Raw genomic sequence first — 18,543 nt, 5'->3', positions numbered from 1 at the left:
AAGAGGTAATCGAAGGAATAGGCTAACACAGAAAGAACAAGCGCTAGTCACATGCCGCACCCGGCACACTAAAGAAATAAAAAAAATTAAAAAACACCCGAGTGGTGCGCGCGTGCACTAATTAACAAGCAGCAGCTGTTTTCGGGAGTGGTGGGTGCGTGTGCACACAGTCTTCACTTTTCAAGCACTGCACTCGTGCTTGTGGTGCCCTGCTGCTCGCTCCCGCAAGGTGGATGCCGCCACAAGCACGAGTGCAGTGCTTGAACAGTGAAGACCAATGGCTAAAGGAACTCCTGGAGCACCGCATGTGTGCTGCCTAGGCGAGACCTCAAAAAGAGACTCGGAAAGGGTGTTAATGAAAAAACACACAGACTTGGAAACGGTGTAATATACATTACAGTATCGACTAACCTATTTAAAGCGATGCCATTTCAAATCTTGCATCAGCAGCATTTATAGCCCACCGTGCTTTATAAAATATTCCCCAGTAGTTCACCTTGGTATCCCAAAATGCAGACTTCATTCACATGAGTGGTCATGTCCAATGGCGAGCGACTTCTAGGGAGAAACCATACCTACGCAGTGCTTCGGGCCATATGAAGTCTATGGTCCACAAAAATACGTATAGGTCCCCTCTATTACCATAACCCAAGGACACAGAATGCGATACGGGTTCAGTGCGCTGCTCCTTAGGTATCCAAGAGGCAAGGAGCCATTCACACCAAGCAGGGAAACCTGGCTCAAAGACAGGACCGGGGGACCCTCGCAGAGGAGTTCATGAGGCTAATTCGAGGCCAGAGGAGCTGAAGAATGGGGAGGAATTCATTTGGGCGCTATAAAACGTGCTTCGACGAACACACTGTGCCATGCTACTTTATATATCACGCTGCCCCTCGCTGGCAGCAACAGAACGAAGCTGTTGGTTTGGAACGATAACTGGACTGTGTGAATACAGAGGACTGTTATTTGCTTTGTTGGCTTCGAAGGCAATGCTTTAAAATGGAAAAAAAATAAGAGCAGGTGCTCACCAAATTGATTTGTGGACTAGGGGTGGGTTTGGGGGGGGGGGGGGGCTAAAGGGCAGTGCTTAGGGGCGTGTTCAGGAGCACATATTTAATATTGAGATTTTCCTGGTGTGCAAATGTACATAATGATAATGATATATAATGATATGATCGTATATATTCACATACACAAGTTCAGGATGTATGCTGTACAGTCAAACCTTGCGTTAGATTTAAAGCACTAGAATGTTGCTTCATTCATACAACAAAATAGGCTTTATATATATGTACAAGTGAGAACTAACTTGCTTCTTAGTTCACTAGTGGCATTGTGGTCATGGTGGGAGCTCAAAAGTTTCTAACTTTACTATCACTTTTAATAAACTCCTCTGAATGCTATGATATCATCTTATGTACCAAGGTACAATGCTTCCACATGTTAAAGAATACAATTTTTATTTCAATTTTAATGTTTTCAGGGCTCGATTTATGTAAGGGATTTATGTAAGGGCTTTTCAAGCCAAGCCGGACACTTGATTCAACTCGGACTTGCAATCCTGGTTTATTAGTTGGTTTGCCCACCTCTGCCTCTCCCAGAGCCACTCCATTAACCATAGAGAAAATGGCCTCTTAAAAACAAAATACAGTTGTGTTGAGACACTGCAGAAAAAGCATATCTGCACTGGGGAGAGAAAGAGTGGCCTAGTACTTTCTATTAGCGAACCCTTTTACATACGCTTCACACCCGACTGTGGTAATACAAGGCTTTTCAGGATGGAAGCTAAACATTTGCTATGCTGAACACTGCAGACAACACTCATGCATGCAAAATCACGCACAGTGACACACAAGCACTTATGCACAATGAAGCTTGAGAAAATATTCTTGCTTTAACGCTTTAGCGGGCGTTCTAAAGGGTGGGCGGGGCTGCGTCTGCCATTGGCCGTCGGCAGCACGGGGAAGGGAGTGCTCCCGTCGGCGTAGCACGGAAGGGGTTAAAGTAGTGAACCTGATTATCATTTGATAATGGAGGAACGGGCTTCATTTATTCCTTATTTGCCTTTACTCTCTGAATCCAGTCTTCTACTGGCAACCACCCATTCCAATAGTCAACTGCATTCAATACTTTTGTTTTTAGGTTACATTCGCTGGCCTCGCATTACAAAACCTTGATTCCCACCCTCTCTGCCTCAGTGTCTGTCACCACCTCTTCCCTACAACCAAGCTCCAAACAAGTGTTGGCATACTCTGATGTACTTGCATGTCACTTCGATTCCCCTCAAGTCACAAGATGTAGCTGGTAGCAGGCTCTTCTCACACACCTACAGTGCTATTGACTCCACTGAGCCTGATTGGACACTGTGTCAATAATGGCAGTGTGATTCCGGCCCCTCCAAAACTCCTTGCTGCTCTGAATTTATGGATAGGTCTGCTCAGAGGCGCAACTAGAGTGAAATTCCAGGGGGGGGGGGGAGCGAAACCCTGCAGAATAGGGGTTAAATTATTCGAACATCCAGATCTTTACCGCTCTTCTAGATTGCTGGAGTGATAGAGCAGTACTTGGTTGCAGGGGGAAGTTGTACCAGGCCTTGTCTGCCAAGTGTGAGAAGGAGCGTCCTCCACTATTGGCTCAGCGGATGCGTGGTGTGTCTGCGAGGCAGAGGGATGATGATCAGAGGTGCAGAGTCGATTGGTGGAAGGTCAGGTGATGTATGCCGGTCCTTCGTTCTGCAGGCTTTGTAGGCGTGGTTCACCATCTAGAACTGGCACCTCTCCTGAATCAGGAGTCAGTATAGGTTCTTGGGATGGGGTGTGAAGTGGGTCCCTTTGGGGAGGTCGAGTATGAGTCATGCCGCTGTGCTCTGTATTGTCTGGAGTTTTTTTTTTTTAAGGAGTTGTGCCCTGATTCCTACTTAGAGTACGTTTCCATAGTCCAGTCTGCTGGTGACAAGGGCTTGAGTGAAGGTCCTTTTGCTGCTGGTCGGGAGCCACCTGAAGATCTTGCGGAGCATGTAAAGTGTATGGAAGCAGGCGAAGATACTGCATGGACTTATTTCTTCATAGATGGCTTGCTATCCAGGATGATGCGGAGGTTGGGGGTGTGGTCCGTTGGGGCGGGGGTGGGAAGGTGCAGAGTATATCTGGATACAATGTGTCATTCCAAGGTGAGGGGTTATTTTCAAAGAGGAGGACTTCCGTCTTGTCTGTGTTGAGCTTGAGACAGTTATCGTTCATTAAGTCTGCGACATTCATCATACATCTTTAGAAGTTGGCTTTGGTGGGGGAGGGGTCCTCGGACAGCGAGAGGATAGGCTGTAAATTGACAGCGCAGAAGATGATGCTGAATCTGTGTGATCAGACTATATCAGCCAGGGGGGGTCATGTTGGCGTTGAAAAGGGTCGGACTGAGGGATGATCCTCTTGGGTTCTGAGGTGAATGTTAAGAGGCGTATCCTTTGGGTTCTGACTGTGAGGTACGAGGCCATCAATTTGAGGGTGTTTCCTTGGATCCCGATGTGGTGTAGACTGTTCATCAGAATATTGTGGGAGACTGTGCTGAATGCAGCAGACCGCGCTAGGAAGAGGGCTGCTGTTTCCCCGCAGTCCAGGAGGGCTATGTCGTCCTCGGTGGCTGCGATCAGGGCTGTCTCAGTGCTGTGGTTAGCTAGGAATCCTGATTGGAAGGGGTCCAGAAGGTTGTGGTCTACTAGGTATTGGGCGAGTTGCTGGTTTATCGTTTTCTTCAAGACTTTCGCTGGAAAGGGGGGCAAGGAGATGGGCCGGTAGTTCTTTAGTTTGGCTGGGTCGGCTGAGGGTTTCTCCAGGAGGGGCCTCACTTAAGCATGTTCACAGTCCCCGGGGAAGGATGCAGTGGTGATGGGAGGAGTTTAGGACTGTCCTGAGCTCGAAGATTGTCTTGCATTAGAGGTTGAACACATGGTGGGGGTAGGTGACCATGGGTGCTACTGAGTGCACAGAGTTCATGATGGAGATTGTGTGTTGTGTGGTGAGGGGATCCCAGAGGGTGAGTAGTTTTTCAGGGTTTGAGTTCGTGGGTGGGAGCAAGTTAATGCTGTAGGTGGCGGATGGTTGGGGTTTGAAGTTTTCATAGATGATCGAGAGCTTGTCATGGAAAGTCAGCAAGGCTTTTGCATAATTTCTGCGAGGGAGCAATGTCATTCTCAGTGAATGTTGAATTCCTAGACAATGGCGAAGAGTTCTTTGCTGTGGTTTGTGCTGGCCTCAATGTGCTAGGGCATTTTTCTTGGTCTCCTTCAGGAGGCTGTGGTGTTAGTTGAGGGTGGTCCTGAAGGCAGTCCGGTCTTCTATGTTTTTTTGCTGAGGTGTCACTCCCTTTTGAGTTGACTACAGTTGCATTTGGCAGAGCTCAGTTCTTCAGGGAACCTGCTGACTCTTCTGCTTGGGTTTTTGGCCTTGGGGAGCTATGACATCGACACATTCTGTGATCCACTGGGAGATACGGTTTGCCGCTTGTTCTGGGCAGTGAGTCAAGCCTGGGTACTGGGAGCGGAGGATGTTGCTACACTAGTCTTGAGATAATATTTGTCATTCCCCCGTGTCAATCGGGGGGGTGCTCGGGAGAGAGGGTACAAGAATGGTGAAGTGGATGTAGTGGTGGGTGCTCCAGGTGAGTTGTGTGGTGGTGTATCGGACTCTGTCGCCAGAAGTGAAGATGGCTTGAGTGTGTGTCTATCGATGTGGGTGGGGTCGATGACCAGCTGCTTGAGGCAGATGTTGCTCAAGTTCTCCATGATGTCATTTGTGTTGGTGTCCCCTAGTCAATGAGGTGGAAGTTGAGGTCTCCTATGAAGATGTAGTGCTCAGAGTTGATTGCGAGCAGGGTGATGAGGACCTGGATGGCACTGCATAGGTTGGGATGAGGTCCGGGTGGACTGTAGGCAAGGGTGCCTCTGATGATGCTTTTATCGAGTTGGTAGTTAAGGTGTTCCACTATCGGCATTGGGTTGTCAGCGGATGTTGTGCAGTGGATTGTGTCCCTGTAGGAATATACAATCAAATCCTGCATTCTTTATCTCCGCGGGGAATCACAACACGGTCAACGACTTGCGGAAGGGGTGGGGGGGGGGGGCGCTGTAAGTTGGAATAGTAGAATTTACTATTCCAACTCCAGTCTGTGCGAACACTAGGGAAGGTGTTGGATTTTAAATCCAACACCTTCCCCCACTCCCCGCAAGTCGTTGTTACGACTTGCGGAGTAATGGTATGCGGAATCACAACGCGGTCGTGATAACGACCACGTTGTGATTCCCCGCGGAGATAAAGTTTTGTTGTTACCGTTGTTTACCGTCCCTGTAGAGATGGCAGATTCCCCCTTCACGTGTGTTGGTTCGGTCACAGAGTGTTATCTTGTAGCCTTGGGGTATGGCAATGGAAATGTCTGGGGTGGAGGCGGGATTAAGCCAGGTTCCTGTGAGGAAGATGACGTCTGGGGTGAGGGAAGAGATCATGTCCCAAATCTCTGTGGCATGTTTGCCATGTGAGGGAGCGTTTAGTAGGATGCATTGGGAGTTGTGTTGCAGTGGACTCGGTCGAAGCAGAAGACGTGGCTGCCTTGGAGGTAAATGTAAATTTAAATCCAGTATTTGTAAAGCGCGAACAGTTACCCGGAGGCATCACGGCACTGAGGGTCGTCGGAAGATTAAGCAAGCTATTGCTCAGAGTCACATGGTGCTGGGCTGACCTGCCGTCGGGGATCGAACCGTGGGCCCCAAATTCCAGCGTCAGTCACCCTGGCCGCGGCACCACACCGCGGGCGTCCCTGAAGGTGAGGCAGTAGTGTCAGCAGGATAACAGTCCTTTGGTGGTTTGGGAGGATGAATGGCAGCAGTGGTTGTTTGTGCTTCCAAGGTCTATGACTCGGAGGACAGCGGCAGTTTAGGGGCACGGGGTGGAAGGACCATGTGTCCTGGCATGGACAGGCTTGCCTTTGGCGCGCCTTCGGTGCCCCAGCAGAGCAGCCACACAGGGGCCTCCATAAGCAGAACTGGGAGATGGTAGGGGCTGTCAGGGAAGTGGGAGGGCGGGAAGCAAAACAAGCATTGAAAATGCAATAGGTCGCGCCTTTGATTAAGTTAAAGCCATTTGCTTTGCTAATGGTATTGTATAGCAAAGCAAATGGCTTTAACTTAATGAACGGCGAGACCTATTGCATTTTTAATGCCTGTTTTATTTGCTAGGAGGGAACCTACCCGTGAGTAAAATGGAGTCTTTGTGTAGCTGTTATTGTTTTTCTTACAAAAATAGCCAAATCCAAAAAACTGTATTTTCTTGGTACTGACATTGGATGTAAAGTTGAAATTCAAGCAGATGTTATTCAGTTTTTCTCCAAATGCCATAGCTGGTTCGGGGGTACCATTCCACAGAATAAAAAAATCATCGATAAACTGTGTCCATAGGACTACATTTTCCGATCATTCTGTGGCAAATTCAACCGTGAGCACCATGTTCCTCCCACCAGCCCATATGCAGATTAGTGTAACTGGAGGCGAAGCAGGTGCCGATGGCCATGCCCCTGATTTGTTTGAAAGTATGCTTTCGAAAATGAAGAAACTATTCTGCAGACACCATTCAGACATCTCTGAAGGCATTATTGTATGTTAGTGTAAATGAATGGGTCTGTTACCTAAATAATGTTTCATTGCGTTGAGACCATCTTGGTGAGAAATGCTAGTGTAGACAGAGGTGACATCTAGAGTCATAAAGACAAAGATATCCTCCCAGGCAATATCATATATTCTACGCAGAAAATCTCCGGTATCTTGTATAAAGGAGGGCAGATTTCGAACATGTACCTGCAGTAAGTAATCAATAAATTGGAAGGTAGTCTCAAAAGGGCCCCAATAGCTGATATTATTGGTCTCCCCAGGGGATTCAGTGTTTTTGTATGTATCTTAGGAATCAAATATAGTATAGGTGACACCGGTGAATCAACTCTCAAAAACAGATATTTTTCCTATGAGATCAAACCTATCCCCCTCCACCTGGATAACGCAGAGATATATTTGTCCTTCACTTCCTTAATATTGGTCTCATATACCGTGCAATAACAATTTGGATCTCTTTTTGGACGTTTTGCCTCTGGTGTGTACATGTTTAGGGGCCACAAAACAATATTCCTCCCATGTCAGATTGGAAGATGACTATGTCTTTTCTAGCTTTCACTTTATCTATAACCTGGTGATACCTGGCCACTGGAGCCCCATTTGCAGAATTAGATTTTTGACTAGATTAAACAGATAATTATTTTAAATCAGAAATAACCCATGCCCATCTGCAGGTTTCTAAGTTCAAAGCAGAGTTCAGTGGAGCTGCCAGGAAAGACTCCACAGGCTCATAGAATGAGCAAGAATTTGGCCATGGAATGCTTTGGCTTACTTGATGAAGTCAGTGATGCCCATCATTCCTGTGATGCTTACCTGTACCAGGTCCCCTGATGAATATGTGAACAATCTAGCTTGCTGCTACAAAAGCATCCACAAAAGCAGTGTAGTTCCTCTTTTTCCTTTCTCTCCTCTCCTGTACAAGTCCTGCATCATTTTGTATCATAAAAAGATGATGGGAAATGCTGTTCATGTGTTCCTTGAGTTCTGTTAAACTTATCGATCAATGAAATATATAACTTCCAGTACTATTTCCTATATCTTCATTCTTCCTCTGAGGAGATGGTTTACAAGTTGGAGGGGAGGCTGTCCTTGAAATTCTGCATGAATAAATCTAAGTGTTGCTCTACTACCTCTTCACACGCAGCAGGTTGGATGCAGGACACACTTGCTAAATGTACAGGCTCGGTATGGCAAACAGGAACAAGCGTACAGTTCTGTGCTTCCAAATGATTTTTTGCACACTCTGTATCAGAGCTCAGGTGCCATTGGTGGCTTTCATGGGAAGTATCCCTAGCAAGAACATTTGTAGGTCACATGCATTCTCTAGATATTACTTTTTAGGCATCTTCTAGTAGGGATTTTCATTCTGGCCTGAATGTTCTTAGAAACCTTTTAAGCTTTTCGTTGCCGGTTACTATTTCTGCATAAAAGTACTGGTCTTTATAAAACCTTATACTGTTTGATGCTGTAGAATTTATTTTTGTCAAATGTATTGGTGTATACTCTTCCATGTTGCAGTGCTGTTCCAGTTGCATAACTACTTTCATATATAAAACAAAATGCTTCCGCAACATTCCCAATATAATCGATGTTACATAGAATTCTGACCAGCATACATATACTGTTACAGTGGTGACAATAAATAGTTGTTATCAGGTCATGTTGTGTGTTTATGTATAGCGCAGTCTTGCCGAGTCCTTGGCCTTATGGTGTTTCTTTGTACTCGTGGGATGACTGAGGTCTGCCTTTAAGAGCTTCCCTCTGAGAAGGTAATGGAGTATGGGGCATGCTTCATACAATCAGCCTCCCCCTGTCCATGTAAGTGTGCATAATGTGGTTTGCAAGCAGAGGGTTTTCCGAGGGGAAATTCTTGTTGTGGTCCCTTGCGACCTCCAACCTATTTTGCATGAGTGAGGTACGTCATCGACAGGATCTTTGGCAGTAGTTGGTGAGTCCTACTGCCCCCCGTCTAACCCATGTCAGCTGTGTTAGTGTTTGTGCAGAGGCTAAGGGTTGTGTTTCTTTCCAAACGATCTAATACGCTGCATGTCGCAGTCTTCTTAGTGCTGCAATTCTATTTCTTGTTTTCATTGTTCCAATAAAGGCATCATCTCTGTGACAAGTGAGTTTTACCTCTGTTGCCTGTGATGGCTTTGTTGGTTGTAGCAAGTGAGGGGGTGTGGTGTCTGTGAAAGACAACCTGTTACAGCAGAGTCACTCTGTACTACTGAAGGCAAATGTGCACTGCTTTACAAATCTGTGGTCGCCCATTGTGGCGCCACTGCAGACATCCACCAGGGGGTGCCTGATTGCCACAATATGCCTTAAAAAAAACCTAGTTATGACGGAAAACGGGCCGCACTAATAGCAAATCTGCACTGGACCTGGTGACCAGTGAAAGGTTGCTAGCTAGCTCTGCTGTCTGCACTAAAGGATAGCGCTGCTGGGCGTGAGTACTGACTAGGGAGCATGTGGCTTACCAGTTAACCGCATATTGCCTCCTAGTGCTTGTTAAAAAAAAACATATGAGGAGAGACCTTTGACGAGAATAAAGAATGTCTCCTTGTATTGCCAACATGTTTTTAAAAATAAAAGGGAAAGAGAAACGAAAGGATAACCAGATTACGCCCACATGATAGCACGCGCAGCCAGGACACAGGCAATTGGGTTGTTGGCGGGTCTGTGCTTCCGCTGTCGCGTGAAGGAGCTCCCGTCTTACCCCGCGCCGCCGCATCGATCCGCGTGCACACCTTCTCTTCTCGCGCGCGCTGGCGTGCGGCAGCGTCCCATTATGTCGGCCGGGCGCCGGTCCCGTAATGAAGGCGCCGTGTCATCGGCCGCGCGCAGCCAGGTTGCTGGCAGGTTATTAAAACATTTCGTGCTGGAAGACTGTCCTGCAGGCTATAAGCCGCCGAGAGACACTCCATTCCGGGAGAATTATTAGGAGTGCGACTATGGTTGTAAGCACTAAATTATGTTAATAGTTACAAATAGCGGCATTTGCATAACAGTTTATGATCCGGCGGCCAGCTCTCCCTTCATTGGTATGTGGTCGGCGGCAAATTAGAAATAATGCACTCACTTCGCACCGAGCTGATAAGAGTGAAAGACGGAAGAGACGCAAGAGGGCAGGAGCGTTACGTCGTGTGCGTGCACGTTGGCGTTCCCTGCGCGTTCACAAACCGGTGTCTGCTCGTGCACCGGCTGTAACACTTGGGGAGAAAACACAATGACAATAAGGCTCGGCAGCGCTAAGCGCTGCAACGCCAGGCGAGCCCTAAAAAGCTGCAATAGCAGCTAAAATGGCAAAAGCGGGAAAATACTCTCAGGATGCCCCCAGACAGTCTATGTGAAATGTAAACAAATTCCAAATGCTATTTAAATGCTTAGTCTAACATTATTATACTACTGTGACTGACTTTGTGAAAAAGGAACAGCAATTACCCAAGTCAGCGGTGTCCCTGAAGCTGCGGGATCGAACAGGAGGCCTTGGAAGAGTTGTGGCGCCGCGGCCAGGGCGACTGACTCCGGAATCTGGGGATCACGGTTCGATCCCCAGCACCGGCGGCAGATTAACCCAGCACCATGTGACTCTGGGCAATAGCTTGCTTAATCTTCCTGACGGCCCCCAGCGCCTAGAGACCCTTACGGGTGATTGTGCGCTTTACAAATGTGGATTATTATTATTATTATTGGGGACTGCAGACAGAGTGAGCAGAGTTCCAGGCTTGTGGAGCTAAAGCAGCACGGAGCGGCGCACACGACCAGGAGGTGCAGGGCTACTCCAGTTTCTCTTTCTGTGAATTACTGTAAAACCAATACCTAAAGTTGGAAAATGTAGGGGGTGGGACAGACCTGGTAATATTGCTTGGACCCTGTGGTGGGCTCATCTTCTACTGATTGCCCTCTCACTTGTGCAGATACCCATTCCTTGCTCCCTGCCCTGCTCCTTACATATCTATCGTTCCAGTTTCCTTTAGCCTTTCCCTCTGCCCTCCTAGCTAGGCTGCACAGCTTTTCATCTTGCTTTGCCGCTCACCCGTTTTAGTTCCAATTGAGGAGGCTTTTGTACAGTGAAAAGATGGCCACCAACCTCCACAAAATATGTACATCTCGATAGCAGTCTGAAAGCTTCCCTAACACAAAGAGCACTTGCAGGAGGTGACATCAGTTTATTATTACGTACACATGCAGCAGTTATGCAACATTACCAGACAATGTTAAACAATGCGCTACCTCTTCTGAATTCTACACAAGCCTCTGAGTTTCCTTGTCACTATACAAACACCACAATGACTGATTTTGCTACATTAAGATTGGTTATTGTTGTAACCTGTTATGTCAGCCATGGATTGTGGAGCACTGTGCCTAGTGCGTTCCACATTCTCCATGGGCTGATGGTTCTATCTCCTGGCAGTTGAGAGCTGACCAGCCAGAGAGGAGGCCACTGATTTTTCCACTTGGAGACTATTCATGAATAAAGCTTCCTACCTCTCTAAAAAAAAAATAAAAAAAAAAATTCACCGCAAATCGGCTTCTGAAAGAAAAACTTACCGATCAGCACCAAAACATCGACCTCACATCAGGAAATACTACAGTGTGAAACATTTAAAAGGTATTCTATGTTTTCTTTGCTTTTTGAACGTTTCCCAATAATATTATTCCAAAGTGGGAAAAAAAAAAAAAGATTTTTTTTTTTTTTATTTTTTTAATTTTCAATATTGCTACAATTCACACCTAGTGTTGTGAGACATCTATAAAACAATTATGGCAACTCAAAGTTCAGTAGTCACTCCACCTATATTTTTAGCCTCTCCAGGACCACTTGCAATAGAATGGGAGGACTGGTTGCCTATGTTTGAGACTTATCTCGATGCAATAGATGGATCAAAATTCAGTGCTGATAGAAAAAAAGCCTTGTTGTTGAATAATCTGGGAAAAGAAGGACAGCGCATTTTTAAGTACTTACCGACAGCAACCTTACCTAATGGTAATGCCATAGAGAATATTTTTGACGAGGCGAAAAAACGATTGGAGATAAGATTTGCCAAGGAGGTTAATTTAGTGATGAATCGTCATCAATTCTACACTCACAAACAAGGTGAGAATCAGTCTATAGACGATTTTGTGTCCAAATTAAGAGAACTTTCCTTGAAGTGTAAATTCGGTGCCATGACAGACGAAATGGTGCGCGATCAGCTAATTGTACAGTGCAAGTGTAGGAAGACCCAAGAAAGACTATGGGCAGCCAAGAATCCGACTTTGAAAGTCGCTATTGAGATAGCGAAAGTTGTTGAACATTCACAGATATGTATGCGTGAGATGAGCAAGAAAGATGATGTAGTTCACGCCAACGTTTCTTCAATACAAAATATGGAATCTGAGGTTGCAGCCATATCAAAACCTGGAAAGTATTTTCATAAGACCAATTTTCAGAGAGGAAGACAACAATTTAGGTCATGTTACAAATGTGGAGGATCTCATAATCCTGACTATTATAGATGTCCAGCCTCAGATAAAAATTGCTTAAAATGTGGACGGAAAGGTCACTTTTCAAACATGTGCAGGAAATCGTTCAAACAGAGGGTTGCGACCATTGACAGTGACAATAATACTACTTTTGATGACATCGAAGGTGCTTTTGTACCCTCAGATAAAATCTTGTGTGTAGATGACCCTAAAGACCAGGTTGGTAGAAGAAATAGACCCAAAGCAGAATTTAAAGTCAATGGAGTCAATGTAGACTTGATGGTAGATTGTGGTTCAATGTATACCATCATTCCTAAATGCACATTTACTAAGTTATGGCCTAACCAGAAATTGCTTCCTAGAGACATCAATCCAGGTGGATACCAAGGAGATACCATTGACATAATTGGATATATGGAGTCTACCATTGAGTTTAAAGGAAGAACAATTGATGGAAAAGTTTATGTATCAAGGGATGGACCACCCATTTTAGGGTGGGTGCACCAGTTTGATTTATATATTATTATAAATCCTAGAGCTCCTACACAAGTGTTAGTAGTGGAAGATCCTTCATTAGAAGACATTTTAAATGAAGCTAAAGAGGTGTTCAGAGAAGACTTGGGTTGTTTCAAGGGTTATGTGCATAAGATTTTGTTGAGGCCCAACGCTGTTCCTGTACAGCACAAAGTACGCAGAACACCATTAGTAGCTAGAGAAGCAGTTAAAAAAATGCTCCAGGACATGCTTGATTCTGGAGTGATCGAACCAGTTGAGAGTTCTTCATGGGTTTCGCCTGTAGTTATCACGGAGAAATCCGATGGCAAATTTAGGTTTTGCATTGACCTCAGGTCTCTTAACCAGAATGTGATTGTAGACACGTACCCTCTCCCCAATATCAATGAATTAGTTTTAGCATTAAGTGGAGGAAAATTCTTCTCAAAGTTAGACCTTAAAAACGCATACCACCAGATAAAGTTACACAATGATTCTAAGTCATTGACAGCATTTATAACCACAGAAGGTATCTTTCAATGCGTCAGAATGCCATTTGGTCTATGCTCCGCTGCGAGTATATTTCAGAGAATGATGAATGTGTTATTTAAGGGACTTAAGAACATCATCTTCTTTCAAGATGATATATTGATATTTGGGGACACGGAGGAACAACACAATCACACACTTCGGGAAGCGTTATTTAAAATTAGAGAATCTGGTCTCACACTTAGACGAGAAAAGTGCAAGTTTTTAGTAGATAAAGTGGATTATTTAGGGTACGAGATCTCAGAACAAGGTGTCAAGCCTAAACAGAATCTTCTAGATGCTATTCGATTGGCCCCTGTTCCGTTAGATAAAGACAAACTGAGATCCTTTTTGGGACTAATCGAATACTATTCCAAGTTTATTAAAGATTTTTCCACAAAAACAGCTGATTTAAGATCTCTGTTGAAGAAAGGGGTTAATTTCACATGGGAGAAGGCTCAACAAACCTGTTTTGAGAATATTAAAAAGGATATTTGCAGTGCAGAAGTCCTTACACCGTTTAATACGAAACTAAAGTCCATACTTACGGTAGATGCAAGTGCTACTGGTCTTGGAGCAGTGTTGGCCCAAGTTCATGATGGTGTAGAAAGAACTGTAGCATTTGCATCAAGAACGTTAACTCCCACAGAGACCAACTATTCTGTTATAGAACGCGAAACCCTAGCGGCTGCTTGGGCCTGTGAATATTTTAGAACTTATCTCTGGGGAACCAAATTCACGCTTAAGACGGATCATAAACCTCTTATAAGAGTGTTGTTACCAGGGGGTGATGCAAAGTGCTCAGCTAGATTAGCTAGGTTAGCCTCCCGTCTCCAGGAGTTTTGTTATAAAATTGAGCACATCCCTGGGTGGAGAAACATCCAGGCAGATTGTCTTTCAAGATTGTCATTAGATTGGGAATCTGTTGACAGGGACGCTGTACTTAAAAAAGAAAACGAAGGAGCTGTTGCTTATGTTCGAGATGTTTTGAACTTGTGTGAACCTCAAGCTTTAGACAAGGAGGTGTGGGTTAATGCAATGCTTGCTGATAGTGCCATGGTGGAACTTAAGGATATGATAAAGAAAGGGTGTAAAAGAGAGAGTACTGTTTCCGTTATGAATAGACCTTTTGTTAAAATTCTTGATGAGTTATCGATTTGTGAGGACAAAGTAATTATGAGAGGGGATACTTTTGTTCCTCCAGTGTCTCTCAGACGGAATTTGATCACTTTAGCTCATGAGGGACATTTGGGGCAGACTCGTACCAAACAGAGGTTGAGAACGAACTGGTGGTGGCCAGGCATGGATTCTGATGTGGATATCTTTATTACGAATTGTCAGATATGCAAAGATGGTGAGAAACGATTAAAAGTTGGGTCGCAGACCATCCCTGGTCATATATCTGATCCTGGTGTACCCTGGCACACGGTGTGTGTGGACTTTATAGGTCCGATGAATTGTTTGAAAGAAAGTCTACGTTTTGGTATCGTATTAGTAGATGTGCACACGAAATGGTTGATAGTGAAGTTTTTGAGGGATATAACTACTTCAACTACTATAAAAGTCTTAAGAGAGGTTTGGAAAGATGAAGGTTTGCCTTCTGTTTTGTTGACTGATAACGGCACGCAGCTGACTTCCTTAGAGATGAAAGCGTTTTTATCTTCATGTGGTATCAAACATACCCGCACGTCCCTCTATAATCCACAAGGGAACGGAATTGTTGAGAGAGCTAACCGTTTAGTCAAGGGCGTAATTCAGATGGCCATTTCTAGTAGTCAGGATGTAAGTCTTATGGTGTCAGACATGGTTTGGGCCTATCGGTCCAGTGTACATAGTGTAACCAACAAAACACCCTTTGAGATGATGCGTGGAAGACTTCCTAACACAAAATTAGTTCCCACATGGTTGAAAGAACTTGTATGTAAGGATGTTTTGCCTAATCCATCTCCAACTCACGTGCAGAGTACAGTGAGTAGTTAGAAGGTCTCGTCAAGAATGATCTGCCCAGGGGATTGGGTAAAAATACGGTCTGGAAGACCTGGAGTATCATTTAAGAAATTTTTGGGTCCATTTAGAGTGAAGCTTACGTTACCTTACTGTGTAGTTCTAGAGAATGGTGAGAGGTGGAACTACAGGCGGGTAGCACTGTATCAGAAAGGAAATCAACAATCAGAAAACTTAGATAGGAGCTGGGGAAAACATAAGAAGAGCAATGGTAGCAATAGTAATATATTTTTGTCTGTGTCTGATCGTGATTTGACTCATGATATTGGATCTCATGACCTACACTTCTCTAATAGTGTGTTACAGGGGGGAGGTGATGCATCCGCTTCAACTTCTGCTTCTACTTCTACTCTCACTCCTGTCTCCGTAGATTCCAACATCATGAGTCAACCCATTCAGGAGGTAAGAGTGTTTAGAAACCGTTTTCCTCCTGGTTATCTCAAAGATTATGTATGCAAATAAATGTACATGCATATTTCTAGTCTACTTTATGCCCAATGTGTTTCCAAGTAATCACATTGTCTTTTTGTTCAAGTTTATTTCCGCTGTATAGTTTCTGTAATTTTAATGTATTAAAGAGAGAGGATATGTTGTAACCTGTTATGTCAGCCATGGATTGTGGAGCACTGTGCCTAGTGCGTTCCACATTCTCCATGGGCTGATGGTTCTATCTCCTGGCAGTTGAGAGCTGACCAGCCAGAGAGGAGGCCACTGATTTTTCCACTCGGAGACTATTCATGAATAAAGCTTCCTACCTCTCTACAACAAGTCTCCATTTACCTTACTTCAGTTATATAAGTAACAGACTGAAAAGGTTTCTTATTTTGTGAAGCATAGCCCATTAATCATGTTCTCAAGACGATTGGACCCAATACAATACAGCCTCAGAAATGTTCATGCACCAACACAACTCTCACAAAAACACGTCTCACATTGTTAGTATGGAATGACAAAAAAATAAAACAAGGGCTGTGGCTGCATTAGCGAGAAGAGCCACAAAGTGCACAGGTAAAAGGAAAAAGTGGAGGGGAACCTTTTTCTCCTCTTTCATTGGCCCTAAGGGTGATGTGTGCTGTGGTTTTAAAGGGCGAGTGGAAGGCACCAAGGGTTGAATGTAGCAGTGTTGGCACTGCATCTCTAACAGCAGTGACAGGAATGCATTGGGGGTTAAATGAAGAGGGGCAGAATACAGAGTCTAGAAGCAAAGAGTATGACACTGGGGATTATAAGGAGCAATGTAGGGGGGTGGAATTACACTGTAGATTGTATGTAAGGAAGGCGACCTGAAGGTTGAGACACGTTAAATGTCAAGGGTTTGAGGTAGAAGAGACATCTGCGGCCTAAAGTCAGAAGTAGGCCCATGTGGGTATAAGAGACAAAAGATTAAAATTAATGTTTTAAAGTTGAGGGTTCATGTAGTGCTTAGGCATGTGCACTGGGGGGGTTCAAAGAAAAGCGGGATGGCATAGGTGGGTATCTGGTACCTTCTAGTGGAGGAGTGACAACCAGAGTTGAAGTTCAAAACAGAAGAATGAAGTTTACGGGCACAGGAAACAGAGGACAGCATGGGATGCTGAAACCCAAAGGTAGATTACACTGCAAGTCTATAGTCGATGGTGGCTGAAGGCGGAGATGTTGCTACTAATGCTCAGGTTCTAAAAATGAAATCAAAGAGTTGGGACTGAACAACGGAGTAGCAACCATGAAGTTCAAAAGGCAAAAGCAGCTTAGTACAGAATATATTTAGGTGATAGGAACCTGGGGCGAGAAGACTGGCGTTCTGAATCAAAAGCACAAAGGCTTAATATTGGGGGATAAAGAAACTGTGGTTAGAAAAATAATTCACATGACGTTTGTGCACATATTTGTATATAAGAAATGCTTGGTAGGGGCGAGTAGTAGTAGGCTGAACCTAGTGTTAATCCATCTTAAATTGATAGGCACAAGTATCATGCCATCATTCAGCTGTATACTTACAGGAAGTGCATTCAACCAAAGCCATTTCCAATTACCTAGCTTACTGCCCGTCATTTACTGTGTTAATATTGATAAAAATCGATGCCAATGTCTAGAATGATATAGTCATACATAGGAACAAAAACGCATCACTATTATCAAATGCAGCTGTCATAAACTCTCCATCAACCCTGGCTCAGAAAGACAAGGTCAGGCAGGCTCTGTGACCTAGGCCTGAGGTTACTGATTGACGAGTCACAGGAGGGATGGCACGTAGCCGGCAGACGAACACGCAAACAGGAAACTCAGGTCCATCCCCCAGATAAGCGCAGAAACCCCACTATGGATCATGGAGATTGGCCCCAATAAAGCATTAATGGCCAGAGTGGTGCGCTCAGTCTCAACATACCATAAAGTCAGGTTCCGCATGAGGTTAGAAACGCACAGCCAATCACTCACCCCTCATGCTGGACATATGGAACCCTTGCCCATTGTGTCCATGCAAGGTCGATGGACACGTGCATTTTTCATCAGAGGACTTATTTATGACTCAACAGACAAGGCCTGCATACTTTTATCAAAAAGAAAATCTAAGGAATGGCTTTAGGATACCCAAAGAAATGTATAAAACCCTGTTCAGATTGATAGTACTTTGAGGCAGTCCTCAGACCCCCTTCTGTAACTGCGATCCCAGCCGAAGTGTTTAATTAAACGAACTGTTCCTGTTTTGCCAAATGATTAATCTTTTGTCTTTTCATGGTAAATTCATATTCGAAGCAACGTTTTGGCGAGAAAGATAGGAGAGATTGGTATCTCGGACCAAACGGCAAGCGAAGGAAAGGGACCCCACCCGGACGGATTCCCATCTGCGCAGCAACGAAGGTGATCAGACACCGCAATTGATTGGAAGCTCTGCTGAATCTGTGGGGCGGAGGTCCATCCTGAAGCTGGGACTAAGGATCAGATGTAGTCTCTTACCCATTGACGGGGGCGGAGGTCTGTCTGAAGCAGTAGTCAATGGGTCTGAGACTACATCTGATCCTTAGTCCCAGCATTTGGCGTATGGCAAACTAGGAAGAAGCGCAAAAATGTAACCTGAATGCCCTGCCACTGACTGAAATCTGTCATGTTACATATTTGATGTGTCCGAACTGATTCATTGCAAGGTGGCCTTGGAGGCATTCCTGCGGAGGCCACCTTTTTTTCGATAGCCTGCTAGGAAGGGTGAATATTTGTCATCGCTTGGACCGCTGGGCATTACACAGATGGTACGGTTGTTACCTGAGTGTGATGCAGGGTTGAGACCTCACCTCTTGGTCTGCTGGTTGTGACACAGATGGTGTACATGGGTCCTGGATAGGATATAGGGCCGACACTTCAATCTTATTTTTTAGTCTAGAGTGGTTTTCTCAGTGCTACTGGTTTCTTAACACTGTTGGTATCTG

At 44.8% G+C, this 18,543-nt stretch overlaps 1 protein-coding gene across 2 annotated transcripts in view; it reads right to left on the bottom strand.

Moving 5' to 3' along the window:
* SUN1 (Sad1 and UNC84 domain containing 1) overlaps nt 1-18,543 on the bottom strand; it is a 422,747-nt gene that overhangs the window by 382,647 nt on the left and 21,557 nt on the right. The window lies entirely within an intron of this gene.

The sequence above is a fragment of the Lissotriton helveticus genome, chromosome 10 (assembly GCF_964261635.1).
Source record: "Lissotriton helveticus chromosome 10, aLisHel1.1, whole genome shotgun sequence".
Lineage (NCBI taxonomy): Eukaryota > Metazoa > Chordata > Amphibia > Caudata > Salamandridae > Lissotriton > Lissotriton helveticus.
Note: the sequence above shows the minus strand (reverse complement) of the source record. Positions and strands in the feature narration are given on the sequence as shown.